We start from the raw sequence: 13,887 nt of genomic DNA, 5'->3' as shown, positions 1-13,887 counted from the left end.
AGGTAAGAACTGTTGAAAACAATAAATAAAGTAGTAAGGAAGAAAAAAAGCCTCATGTCAATATTACCACCGTCAAAGGAGTTGCGAAAAATAAAAAAGGGATTCAGTCATTTTATTCTAAAATAAGCAAATAAAATATCCTTATAAAGGTATTGCAGCTTTAGTTAGTAATCTAGCAATGTCTTGTTATGTCATTTTGTTCCCATCAGTATGACATGAATGGAGGATCCAACCCTGAGGATGTGTTTTATTGACAATAGTGTACATTAAAAAATATACATATTCATATGTAACCCCTGTGTCATTTTAACATTAGAGCACCTCCCTTTTTTATTTGAAACACAAAACCCTTAATCCTCTTTTCTCTTCTTAAAGAACATTGCTTTTTAAGTATATTACTCACAGACAATAATGTCGCTCCTTTCAATTTGTGTTCTAGCAGCATCACAGGATGTGAGACAATTTGTATCTTTCTTTGCAGGCTCTCAATAATAAGTTTAGAGGCAGAAAGAGGGCTCTGTAGGCATTTGATATGCTTGGATTTGGTAAGTAAGACAATGGGGGCCTCCAGAATAATCTGTGATTATGCTTTTCCTTTCAAAGGCCCCTGGAGTAATGCGACATTTTCCCTTTTCTTTATATAAACCACTTGCGGCAAAGCCCACCTACAGCTTGATGTGTAAACACACCTCTTTTTTTTTTTTTTTTTTCCAGCTGCCATTCATTGAGGAAGCACTAACAAAGATGACTTTTGACAACCTGAGAAATCAAACTGCAGCTGTCAGGGCTTTTCCTGGAAAAAAAAAATGAAGAAAAAAAAATCTGTGAATTAAACAGCCTACGCAGTCTGCTTTTTTTCACACTTAGTCCAGCCAAAAGACAAACGCATACTCCAAATCACCCCCCCCCCCCCCCCCCTGTTCAACAAGAACTTTTTGCTGGCACTTCCTAAGAAGCGTCCACAAGACAGCTTAAAAAAAAGACTGAGGGGGGAAGAGAGGGATGGAGGAATGGGGGATGAGTGAAGACAGAAGTGACATGGATAGAAAGGGGGAGAAAAAGAAGCTAAAAGGATTAAGTGGAGAATTAGCTCACGTTTCAGAGGGTTCACTTTGCTGATCTGGTGAGCATTTCAGTCAGAGAACCGCTATCCTTTCCTTCACTTTGCTTCCTTTCCACCATCCATATCACTCCCCCAATCCTTCTTTTAACCCCTTTTCAATAGACTAGTAAGTAGAATTAGTGAAACTCTTAGCAGACACTCTGAGTGTCTACCCAATTCAATGAAGGGAGTGCCTCTATTTCGTCTGTGAGTGGGGAATTGAGTTTAAGAGGCATTGAAAACTGAATGAAGCAATGGATTGGTTGACTTCACAAAAATTAAAATATGTATATATGTTTGTGGTTGTTCTGGGGCTTCAAAGTCCCACTCTGATCATCTTTTGATCTATTTTCCAAGTACCCAGTGGTCTTTTAATCAAGATGATGCAGTTTTAGCCCAAAAACTAATAATAATAATAATAATAACAAATTAAAAAAAACAGTTATTTTCTTTGACATAGTTTCTGCAGAATGACAACATTTCATTTGAAATTTACCTCTGAGTTACAGGCAGGACTGTTGACATATAGGATGCTTGGCTCCACTTCCTGCCATCCCTTTCTTTACTCTCTGCCACTAGTTTACCGCTCCTTAGAATCTAACATTAGTGGTGCAACAAAAATGATGGACAACATCAAAGCTTCCCAGCTGTATAGTTTTGAGCCAGATGCCAGCTCAGATGAGAAAAACAAAGACGTACTGGATCCATTTTTTCTGCAATTGGAATGAAGCAGAGCAGGGAGCTTTCAGATTGCCGTGTTTTTTTTTTTTTTTTCTTTTAATGTAATTTTTTCGTCTGCTCCTGATTCACAATGGATTGAATAAAGATGTACTCAGAAGAGCAATATTAAGCTTAATTTTCTTCATTAATGTTCTCTACCATCTCAAAAATGCCACAAGATCAAATTAGAAGCACCAAAAACACCATTTTAATTAGAGTGGGTTGTTTAATACTCCTTCCATAAAGAATTCCCTTCAGCAGAACTTTTTTTGGTAAACCCCATACATTAAGATGCATCTAAGACCAGTTTTTGGACACTTTTCATAAGGATAACCTCACTATCACACTTGCTCGCTTTAAAGATTGGGGCTCGAAAACAGAAATTCTTGAATTTCAGTCCCCTCTCCCAGCTCTTCTCTTTCCTCTCTCATTCCTCCGTCATCCTCCTTCTTTCCCTTTTTTCATCTGTTTCTGCCATGCAAAGATAATCAGGTTTATGTAAAGTATGTGTGCTCTTTTGACAATCAGCAATACCTCATTAATTCAATCACACCAAGCGCCATTGTTCCCAAAGTGTTTGAAATGCGTACCAGGGAAGGGGGCCTTCTTTAATCCTGTCAATCAATGTTAACATTTTTTTAGCTGTTGCCATGGCTGAGGCCAGAGTTCATGAAAACAGAGAATATGAGCCAACAAAACAAGAATAAAGACTTATTTGAGATCAGGCTTTTTAAAAAGAACATCTACCGCGCACAAGAACACGAGGCAAATGTAGACAAGTTTGGACACGATAGTGTGGTTGAGTTTGGGTGAGAGAAAGGAGCATTTGAAAACCAAACAGGCGCCATGAAAACTTGACCTGGGAGGGCTCTGGGAAAAAAACAAAACAAAAAAACAAAAAAAAACTGATGAATTGCTGTCCGGAAGGGACGTGTTTTTTGTTTCTCCCCCCATACGTGTTCTCCAGAAGCACAATGGCGAATACATTTCAACAACATGACTCTTGGAAGTTCTGCCCTGTTGTAATGCTCTGTTTGAATCCTGGTACCACATCACAGACAACATCAGGGTGGTTTTGTTTCAGGGTAAATGCTAAGTAATCAAGAATATATGCGATCACAGCATGAGATCTTCCTTTTCTGGTGTTCAAAGAAGACTAAGGGCAAACACGGATGCCTCACTTAATTAATTTAGACAAAAAATAGCTTTTTCAGTGAGTGATCTGTTTAAACATTGGGTTTTGATTTAGCATATCAAGAGGACGGTTCAAAAATCAGACTGCAGAAGTGAGATGCATCCTCTCACACACACTCACATCTCTGTGTAAGTTGATTTCAGAGCAAAGAGAAAGTGAAGACATCTGATCATGTCTGCCCTCTAGTTGTCACCAAGTTAGTAACATATATAAACCACTGCTTGTAAAGTTTTTCAAAAAAAAAAAAGCATGAGATACAGTGCAAACCCCCCCCCCCCCTAGAAATGAAAAATAATTCTTAAAAGTTGAAAAAGTTTCTTTTAATTGGCAAAAACAAATTTGTCAATTGGGTGTGAAAAACAGTCTTACCAAGAATTCTTATTTTTTTAAAGCAATTCGAGTCTAGACATTTATTCTTAAACTAAAATAAGATTATTTTGCTATTGACCAACTTTCTTGAAAGGATTATTTTTCTTGCAAGACAGAAAAAAAGACATATTTTCTAGAAATAAAGGTCTTTTTGTTTTCTTAAAAATCTCTTTTTGCTGTGTTTTCTAATTACCACATAAACAAGCAATTTCATTAGTACACGGTTTTTCTACATTTTAAATATTAACTATATTAAATAAAATACATTACAGTATAATTAATCAAAGCTGTTTATGTCTGTCAAAGTAATAAAAGTAAAATTGTGCTAGCTGTTTATCCGTTTCTCAAAAATCCCAACAAGTCCAAAAATAAATAAATAAAAGAAATCCGTAAATCTATGAAGCCCCGGTGTCCCACAGATCACTATCTGCTCTATTTTGTTCTTTTACAACCTAATCTGTGGTGAGAATGTGCAAAAGGGTGAGAAAGAAGCAGATTAAGCCATTGAGGCTGCAGGGGTGTTTGCAACGCATCACTGACTCCTTTCAAGCCAATTTAAACACTGTTTGTTTATTAGTGTCTTATGCTCAGCATTAGTGGCCTAGCTTATCTCGGCACACACACACAGCCACCAACACGGCGCGGTTTAACGCTGTATGTGTATAGGAGGGTGTGTGTGCTTGTGTGCCGAAGCTTACTTCTGAATGTTGCTGCTCTGACATTGTATAAGTAGTAAAAGACCATGTGAAACACAGTATTAGACACTGATGCTCTTACGCGTTGTCTAAACATGTTAACACACATTTTAAAATGCACACTATTTGGGACACAGACAAAAGAACAGCAGGTGCATTAGCTTTGGTCAAAACTAATCTCCCTTTACTGTTTATCACATATGCATGAAGGTATCACCTGCTGTAGACTTGGAAATACCTGTGGGTACTAAATTTGACAGTAGCAATTATCATTTTGTGTCCTTATTTTCTTAAATTGCCACATCTGCTACTGTCTTCTCTTAACTGTTTATTGTAAAGCTTTTCCAAACTTGCGACTTTTTTATTCTATTTTTTATTTTTTTATCTAGTAGATACATCTTATAGATTATTTTTGCTAAAGGTCTCTCAATTAGAATTCCAAAAATGCCTTAATGTGTAAAAAAAGAATGAAGGTGCAACTGATCCACTTGAAAGTGGCCACTGCAAGGCAGTGTTGTGTGAAAAATAAGTTCATGAGATATGAACATAGCTTTGTTGAAATTGACTTTCATTTTTAAAACACAATATTTGTATTTTATTTTGCAAGCCTTATCTAAACGGAGAGGAAACCAAAAGATAAATTGATAAAATGTATCCAATCAATTATCCAATTATTAAAATAATATTCGTTCATTTTGTGGCTAAGCACCAAATATATGAATATACTTCATATCCAAGATTTTAAAATGTCTGTCTGTCTATCTAGTATTTTGTAGGTTCACCTCAGTTAAAGGTGGCATTTTGTGCTTTTCACAACCTTGTTGAGCTTTTCCCAAATAGACAAAATATTTATTGGAACAATTAAGTGTACGGCACAATCTTCAAAAATGGACGCCATTTTTTTTTCTCGTGGCAAATGTGCTATTCTAAAAAAGAGGATCTTTTAGTACATTTGAATTTGAAATATCAACCTAACCAGTTCCGCTAGCAGAGACACCTAGATTCCCTTCTCCTCGAACATGATCTCCAGCTCATCTGACGGAAAGAACAGTCATTCCCAGAGCAAGTGATTTACTGGATACTGGATGTGCTTTAAGGCATGTTTCCAATTTGGAAAGAAAGGTAGACAACTAACACAACATGTTCAAAAAGTGTCTTGACCAGAAATCCAAAAGTTTTCAGTTCCCAAGTAACTTTTTTAATTTACACAGTCCTATTTGGAAGTGTCTCACATAATTCTTAGAAGTGGGAACTACTATTCTTTTGTGCAAAATCCTCTTCAGCTTTACTACTAAAGCATATATTTTAATAAAAAAATAAATTCAAAAAAAGATCTGTGATTGTAGAATATTGTTAAACCCTCGAGGCAAACTGCTGAATAAACAATTTTGTCGAATCGGTTTCCTAGTGAATAAACATAAAAGTTACTCTGGTTGGGTAGTTGAGTCTCATCAGTAATGAATTCAACATCAGAGATGAGGAGTGTAAAACAATATTGGATACAGTAACATTTAGGTCTGAGTATAAAAAGAAATGAGAAAATCTCACACCCAAAAAATGCATTGTCACGAATTCTTTATAAGTCCTAAAAAATTAAGAAAACCTTTTGATGTTTTTATTGGTTTTCTTTTTTTGTCCAGCAGCTAAGCAAACAGATGAGAGCTGAAGGTCAGATACTTGCAAACTTCAAGTATGCTTCAATATAAGCCACAAAAACAAGTCTTGACTTTAAATTTCACATTAAGTAATTGTAAAAACACAAATTCCATAAGAAACCCAAGGCTATTTCTGCCCGACAAACAACTGCACAAAAAAGTCACAGCTGGGATTAGGGTTTGTGTGTTCTCTCTGTGCATTTGTGGGTTTTCTCCAGCTTCCTCCCACAGTCCAAAAATATTCATTGTAGGTAAATCGGTGAATCTAAATTATGTAAATGTCAGGGTGTGTGGTTGTGTGGCCCTGCATGGACAGGGTGTACCCCTCCTTAACCCAACTGTGGCTGGGATAGGCTCCAGCAACCCTATGATTGCAAACCAGACTAAGCACATTTAGAAAATGGATGGAAAAAAAAATGACCAGAGAGAGAGTATCTACTGCTTAACATCACTAAAAAAATCAAAGCTAATGTTGCCCGTCAGTCACTATAAATAATGCAATTATTGCTTTTAATTATGCAAAAAACATTTTGCTTTAAAACCTTTGATTGTGCCTTGATAGCATAGTTTTTCCCTTTCCGCTGCGTGACAAAAGAATTATGTTTTGTTGTGTAACCAGACTTAAAAAAAAATTATGTCCTAAATTCGATTACAGAGAAGAAATAAAGTGAACATACTGCCTGTAACACACTTGTCGAAAGTCATTTCTGCAGCAGAATCTGAGACATCTTCATTGTATGAGTGAAGACAACATCCATCAACGTTGCATGAAAATAATTTGCTTGTTTTATTCAATCTAAATTCATCCTCATCCTCTCCCCCCACCCCTCGTTGCTCTACCTCCAAAACTCACTCAGATGAGACGCCATGAGATTGTTATCTTGCCTTGCCTTTGTATGAAAATCAAATTGGGAATTGCTTTTTTTCCCTGATTCACTTCCATGCAAACAAAGAAGTTGTTTTCTTATTTTCATGTAAATGTCTTTTTTATAGGAGGCGACAAGTGTAATCAATCTTCCTCAAGACAAGGTAGGAGGGCCTGCCGGAGGGGGGGAGGATTATTGGTGCTTAGTAGCCTGGGGATCATAAAACAAGGAAATTGAAAGTGATATTTAATTGACACTGCCATTTCCACTGCAAGGCAGTGTCTCATCCCCTCCCTTCACACTCCTCTCGTGTACGTCAGGCCATCTCGCTTGCCGCAGGTGAAGCCTGTGGAGGAAAAAATAACAAAAAAAATACTCACCGGTGCAAATTTCCTTTCAAACCCTCCTCCAGAAACCTGAGAGCCTGCTGTCAATCTCAGGACCCAGTGCTGTGAAGGAGACAAGGAGGAGAAAGTTTTATGTTGTGATAAAAGATTTCAAACTGTCACCTCATCAGATGGCTGCTCTATACTCCACTGAAGAGGAACATGGTCGACAATGTGTATATTAATAAATGCCACACTTGTTTTATTCAGCTTTGTCTGCACACAGCAAGTAATCCTATTAGTTGTGTGAATAGTTATACATTGTTAGGATTTTTCACACTTTCTTTTTAAATTGAATTTAATGTTAAAATAGTTAGTCTATACTTATTTTTTTCTGTTTTGGTAAGCAAAAGATTTTAACTTTGGTCAAATGACATTTATTTCACTTCCAAATGACACTTACTGCATGAGTGTCACTTCCCACCTTCAAACTCACCAATTAATACCCCGTTAGACATGTCTCTCTTCATTCATTTTTTAACTAAGAACATCTCTTAGCGCACATTGGGAAAAAAGTCGAGAGGAATCAGTCATTGGAGTCTCTGAAATGGGAAATGGCACTGTCTAATTAGAGTCATCTAATGAGATCAGAGAGTGTCTCTGTCTGCAGATGTCTGCAGAACAGGCACAGGCTTGCTTCTCCAGTGTCTCCAATGACAACTCATGACCTGACCTTTGGATGTCAGAAGATTTTCAGGCATATCTGGTCTTTAAACCCTGTTCATAAATATGAATGTGAGAAAAATTAGAAATCTTTGGCCTAAGTGCATGTTATTTTGACACTTATTGTTCCCTTTGAAAAGTAAGAAAATGCAACATTCCATGCCAAAGGCCTCCAATGGGAAAACACTAAAACAATGAATATGTGAAAGAGTAACAATGTAAAATATAAAATAAAATAATAAGACCAACTTTTAAGCCTCAAAAATAGTAAACATACAGAGGATGTTGGATTTTCACAAGAACTAGGAGACGCATTGACAGGACACTAAGAAGTGACAACATATTTACTTCGATCAAGCTTTGAGACTCTCAGAACCTCAACCCACTTTGGCACTTACCTGGTACGGAGTCTGTCAGGATTGATTGTTGTGAAATTAAAATGCACAAGTGTTATCATTGGACAGCTGTTGGGATTTGAGGGAATCCAGAAAAAAATATTAGAGGACAGACCTGAATATCTTATAGGCAAAAAAGAAAAAAAAACCTTTACATTTCCATTTTTGGCCATTGCATTTTAGGTATGCTAGAATACAGTTCAACATTTTACTCTATGATGGCTTGGCCTTCACAAATGGCACTTATAGTCCCACCCATCTATCAACATTTAAAATAATGTCCCCATGCAGAGACATTATTGTTTTCCTGTAAAAAAACATGCTTTGTTTTTAACCCTCAATCAGCTCAAAACCAATAGATGACTAAGTCAAAAATGTGGCAGACACGAAAGGTGTATGGTCTACTGGAGAAAAGTAAAAACAATAATGAGAACATAATAAATGAAACTGGGTAACACCCTTACAGGAAGTAAAGAAAAACTATGTTCACCAAAATAACAGAACCTACAAAATAAAACCAGCATTAAAATCAATGCAAAAACAGAAAGATCAAAAAGGGGGACCTAATGAGAGCTGAACAAAGCCAGTTGTTCTGGGCATGTTTCTTTAGCAATAAATTAGATTCTTTTTTTATATAAAGTAATCCCTAATTAATTGTGGGAATTATGTTCCCAGAAAATTATGGGTTTTCTCCGGGCACTTTAGCTGCCTTAGTGGGTCGATAGGTGACTCTTAAGCGCCCCTAGGGATGTGTGTGGGACTAATTATGTGACCCTGTGACAAACTGGTGGGACAGGCGGGATAGGCTCCAGCAACTTGGTGACCCCGCAACTGATAAAATGGTTGGAAAATGGTTGGATTAATGCTTGAGGCTATAAACCCCCATCACTAAACAATTTTCTCTCTTGTTTATGTTCTTAAAGTTTAAACCTTTGTAGAAAAATAAGTCTAGTTTTAGAGAATTAAAACAAAAATCTGCTTGCAATCGAAGATTTATGTAAATTTGGCAAACTGAATGCATTCTATGCAGGAGACACAGCACAGAGGGGATTGATTGAAAATGCGTCTAAAATAAAACAAAACACATCTAAATCATCTAAAAAACTAAAAAAAAAAGAAGAGGCTTGCAAAATTGCTCTTAAAAATACAGCAAGAAAACCCTGTATATTTCCCTGGTACATGGAGTTAAGTTGTTTGGCACAAAGAATTTCAAACTTAATGAAAGAAATTAATGTTGCAAAAGTCATTATTTTAAGTTTGGAACTAGTTAAAATGTAGAAAAGCTGACACTTAAAATTTAATTTATTCCACTGAAGTAACAACCTTGCTGTCAGACATGACCAACATAGGCTTTACACAGGGTTTGGGGACAGGTAGCAATTTGTGTTGAAAGGAGGCCAAACGGCAATGATTTATAGCCAAGAAGATCTGACTAGTGAGAATGTGCAGCTGCCACTATCACCTTTACTGCTCAACTCACACAGTGACTGCATGTTAATCTGTCTCTTGCTTCCATAGCTCCCCGATCCACACGAACAGTTGCACACACCCTTATTTACAAGCACTACTCATGTTTGAGTGGTTGGGCCTCTGTGTCTGTGGCCTGCCTTGTCCACTTAAAAGAGCATTAATCATTGCTACTTTATAAATCAGAAGATCCTTGCAGGCTCAAAGCGATTATGAGGTCAGGGCTCTGCAGAAGTACTTAACCAATTCCCAAACCAACCTGGACTTGATATATTTTGCTTCCTTGCACCGAGGTGATTCATCATCATTCTTTCACATAAGTGTAATGGAACAGGCAGAGAGGGAGGACTAGATGTTCGGCTTAGGTATAGATTCTGAGAGTAAGGCAAGAATAGGGAGTAAAGGAGGAAGACGGACAATAAAGTGCTCAATTTTAACCCCTCTCTTCCATCACTTTATATTACTTTTTCCCCCCCTTTCACTCAATCTACAGCTTATACTCTTTCCTTTCACTCAAATCCCAAGACACTTTTAGAGTACTTAGCTCCAGCCTAACCCATTCATCCTGGGCAATAGACAGCAACAAATTATTTCAGACAAAACTCAAGACAAATGTCTGGAAAATGTGCCTGCTGCTGTTAATATGGCATAATTTTAGACCAGCTTTGGCCTCTTGACTGGTTGGATCAAGGCAAGGAAGGAAAGATACAATGCTCCCTGGTAGAGCTGTTAAAAAAAGAAGGATGTGAAAAGCAGATGGAGTGGTAACTCACAAGACAACATCCAGTAATCCACGAGACAGATGAGAAGTCAATGAAGCTTGTAAAATGTTCGGAAGAGGAAAGAATAAAGCATTTAACAAATCAAAGTCAAGCTCACAGTGAGAGACATGGTGAGTGAAAGATGGGGAAAAAAAGGGAGAAGTGCCCCTAAACCACAGGACCGGAGGCTAATGGCCCCATGGTAGTCCTTCCTCTTAGGAGCTAAGCCAACACAAAGCATGAAGCCATCAGTTATTCTTCAAAGCCATTACAGCCCTCAAAGACAAAGTGTGTGGTGGATGAAATAAAAACATGCAATGATGAGTAATGTCCATGGTGAATAATTTGGTGTTACAGATTTGCTGGGCTTGGAAAACTACACAGCAACTAAAAAACCTATATATATATATATATATTTCAAGTCAGCCCTATGTCATGGCACAGTTCATGCAGATCAACAATGAAGGACACCGGCTTTTTGTGTATGCTTGTTTTGGCGCTCTTTTATGTTTTTAGGGTTTTCTTCTTTTTAAAAATAATCGATCAATCTTTGCTGTGTTTAACTTCCTGCCATTTTATCACCTTTATCAAAATGTTATCATTTGTTTCGTTTTGATAAACAACACCAAGCTGATGACAACTACACATCCAACACCAACTTCGCATTTTACCCCAGCAATTATCTTGCCAGCTTGCTAGCTTCAGCCTAATGAAAACATGTATATATGAAAACACACACACAAATATATATATATATATATATATATATATATATATATATATATATATATATATATATATATATATATATATATATATATATATATATATATACAGATATATATATATATATATATATATATATATATATATATATATATATATATATATATATATATATATATATATATATATATATATATATGTATGTATGTATGTATGTATGTATGTATGTATGTGTGTGTGTATAGATATAGATATATACAATGTTATTTCCCTTCTGGTATATCCCATCAGGGGCCACAACATTGAACTACCCTCCACTTCTTCTCACAGGTGGTTTGGCAGAGATTTTTTACGCCGGATACCTTTCCTGACACAACCCTGTATTTTATCCGGGCTGGGGACCGGCACAGGTATGCCCAGGCTTGGGGCCCCTTGTGGCTACATAGCAGTGATGTTAAGTGAGGTTCATGGCTGGTAAGGGACTGACGTCATCAGTCTGATTAACAAACCAATGAACCCTACAGAGTAGCGTACTCCCCATTTCATTGGCAACAGTTAAAGTGTGCTCCTTCAAATTTCATTTCAACATTTTTCTTCTGTAGACAAACTTCAGTCGTGAAATAAAATCATCAAAATACTCATTATTGTTTTAGTTTTACTTATAACTAAAGTTTGTCTGCACCTCCTTCTGAAGAAACACATGGATAACCTGTTTGTAGAAATGTTTCTTGTCTATCTTCAGTTTTAGAAGTCTCTCTGTCTCAGTGGAGATCCCTGCCAGTGACGGTTCTCCACAATTTCCAAGTTTAATCATGAACTCCTCCATTTAGAAATTATTTCTATACAGTATTAAAGAACAACTGGACGGCTGCATTTAAAGTGTCGCCACTAATTCTATTTTTCTTTCGTCGTGGAGTCACATTCTCTGGGATCACCAGCCCTCTGCCTTGAGGCAGGTGTACATACCTCGAGTATTTTTAATGAACATTTTTCAGCGGATAAAAAAGACTAACAATTTGGCTCCAGAGAGTTGGTGAGAAAAAAAGCAAACAAAGGTATTTAAAAAAAAGAGTCTGTTATGATGATAGAAAGCTCGAAACAGCAAATTGCATGCGTCAGCTGCAGCTCCAGTCAGTGTCTTCCGTGCTGCTCTCTTATGTATTTGAGCAAGACATTTATGAATTTGCTACTTTTGTTTTTTTAAGAAAGAAACTTTGAAAACCTATACAGAAAAGGTAATCATAGAATAGACATGTCTAAAAATTAATATCTGATTTGTATTTTCAATTAAAAAGGTATATTCATTTTATTTTATTTATACTTTTTTATTTTTTTTATTTTGCAGGAGATGCACATCTACACCTGCAAAATGAGGTGGGTGAGCCACAGCCTCACCTGCCTTCTCTGACTGCACCTCTAGTTAGGCAGTTGTGCAAAGGGTCTTACCCAAAGACCCACACTGGATGAAGCTCATCGTGCCCCCTGGGAATTGAACCTTTCAAATGTGCCAGTCCTGCGTGTAGCCAACTGAGCTATCCAGACAATTTTTGCTATATTTAATATGCTAAGAAATGTATTAAATACAAATTTTGACCTTTTGAATGATTGGAATTAGTTTTCAACCCCAAGAGCCTGTCTGATTTGACAGGTGATGTTCATTAAATCATTCCCTTGTTTGCTCCACTGTTGCTTTTAACTCCAATATTTGTCCAATAGAAAGACACACTGTGAATTTTTTTAAACAGAACCAAATGTTTGAGGCAATAGGATTTCCTTATCCAAAAATTCTAGTCGCTTTATAAATTGTTGACAAACAGCATCATTGTTGCTTTAGTCTAACAGAGGAATGCCTAGATGTAATTAAAATATGTATATTTTTAGCTTTAATTGAATGAAAAAAAAGGTTTACTGCTCATTGAAAATACTTTAGACATTTTTCTTCTATCGTTTACTCATAAATGAGGAAACAGTTTCTCTTTGCAAGCTACTTCTACACTATGTGTTTGTGTCTAACCAATTGATGAAGCTTGAAGAATAAAATACATAATTGTGCATTGGATAAAAATGACACAATAACAACTGGGAAAATCATTTTAGACCCTATACAGTGAGAGAAATTGACAGATAAAGAAATAGAATATCTCCATTAGAGTCAAATGGTGGATCTAGTATCATTTTAGGAGGAGAGGGAACCAGATGTGAAACAGAGAAGACAGTTTCCATTACCCCGGGCACCTTCCGGAGAGTATTTTGATGAAGCTGGCTAAATTATAATTTAGAAAATGTAATGACATTTAATCATTTACTGTCACATGTTGTCAATCAGAAAAACAAGACAGGTTCTTATAGAACAGCAGGTGAATGGAGAGATATTGGAAAAATAAGTAAAAAAAAAAAAAAAAAAGCACAAATCTGAAATCAAACAATTAACTTAACAGAAATTTGACCAAATACATACGAAGGTGTAGTTCTGGACAATTGTCATTAAATCAGGGTCTACATGGATACTACAGTTTAGATAATCGAGACAAATTCTATATTCTTATGGGCACCCTACAAAGATCTTTGGCAAACAACAAATGGATACTTTTAGGTATACCACCCTCGTAAAATGTCTTATCTGTTGCTGGATGTATTAAAAAAATGTAGTCGATAACCTGGTTTACACTTTTTAATTTATGGTGTCTCTTATAAGATTCCATGGTGTCATCAGTGTAACAGAAAAAAATATCAAAATTTTTTTTTGTGGTCCACTTGGTCTGTGGTATATCCAACATAATTGTTCTTTAAAAAAAAACACTTTTTTTTCTTGTGGCTAGTTAAAAAAAAGGTTAACATTTGCATATACTAATTTGTTATGCCTCTATGGCATAAAAAGGATGAATTA

At 36.3% G+C, this 13,887-nt stretch overlaps 1 long non-coding RNA gene across 1 annotated transcript; it reads left to right on the top strand.

The window, feature by feature from the left end:
- The first annotated feature begins 955 nt into the window (after window positions 1-955).
- Window positions 956-11,771, top strand: LOC144984502 (uncharacterized). Its single transcript, XR_013648249.1, has 3 exons — window positions 956-1,123; window positions 6,730-6,765; window positions 11,331-11,771. It is a non-coding gene; the product is annotated as an uncharacterized LOC144984502 (long non-coding RNA).
- The last annotated feature ends 2,116 nt before the right edge of the window (window positions 11,772-13,887 follow it).

The sequence above is a fragment of the Oryzias latipes genome, chromosome 16 (assembly GCF_053564925.1).
Source record: "Oryzias latipes strain Hd-rR chromosome 16, Olatipes_Hd-rR_3.1".
NCBI classification, from domain to species: Eukaryota; Metazoa; Chordata; class Actinopteri; order Beloniformes; family Adrianichthyidae; genus Oryzias; species Oryzias latipes.
This window is presented reverse-complemented; position numbering and strand designations above follow the sequence as displayed.